This window comes from Gracilinanus agilis, chromosome 4, assembly GCF_016433145.1.
Source record: "Gracilinanus agilis isolate LMUSP501 chromosome 4, AgileGrace, whole genome shotgun sequence".
In the NCBI taxonomy this organism is placed as follows: Eukaryota; Metazoa; Chordata; class Mammalia; order Didelphimorphia; family Didelphidae; genus Gracilinanus; species Gracilinanus agilis.
This window is the reverse complement of record NC_058133.1, coordinates 357,694,733-357,695,614: the sequence shown is the minus strand read 5'-3', so window position 1 is coordinate 357,695,614 and position 882 is coordinate 357,694,733.

The window sequence follows — 882 nt, the reverse complement described above, 5'->3', positions numbered from 1 at the left end:
TCTTTACCATAAATCCCTCAGAATTGTCCTGGGTCATTGTATTGCTGCTGGTACAGAGGTCCATTACATTCAATTTTACCACAGTATATCAGTCTCTGTGTACAATGTTCTTCTGGCTCTGCTCCTTTCGCTCTGCATCAGTTCCCGGAGGTCTCTCCAGTTCGCCTGGAACTCCTCCAGTTTGTTATTCCTTTTGGCACAATAGTATTCTATCACCCGCATATACCACAGTTTGTTCAGCCATTCCCCAATTGAAGGACATACCCTCCTTTTCCAATTTGTTGCCACCACAAAAAGCACAGCTATGAATATTTTCGTACAAGTCTGTTTATCTATGATCTCTTTGGGGTACACACCCAGCAATGGTATGGCTGGGTCAAAGGGCAGGCAGTCTTTTATAGCCCTTTGAGCATGGTTCCAAATTGCCAGCCAGAATGGCTGGATCAGTTCACAGCTCCACCAGCAATGCATTAATGTCCCAATTTTGCCACATCCCCTCCAGCATTCATTACTCTCCCCTTCTTTCATTTTAGCCAATCTGCTAGGTGTGAGGTGATACCTCAGAGTTGTTTTGATTTGCATTTCTCTAATTATTAGAGATTTGGAACACTTTATCATTTGCTTATTGATACTTTTGATTTCTTTACCTGAAAATTGCCTATTCATGTCTCTTGCCCATTTATCAATTGGGGAATGGCTTGATTTTTTATACAATTGCTTTAACTCCTTGTATATTTGAGTAATTAGACCCCTGTCAGAGTTTTTCGTTGTAAAGATTTTTTCCCAGTTTGTTGTTTCCCTTCTGATTTTGACTACATTGTTTTTGTTTGTACAAAAACTTTTTAGTTTAATATAATCAAAACCATTTAATTTACATTTTGT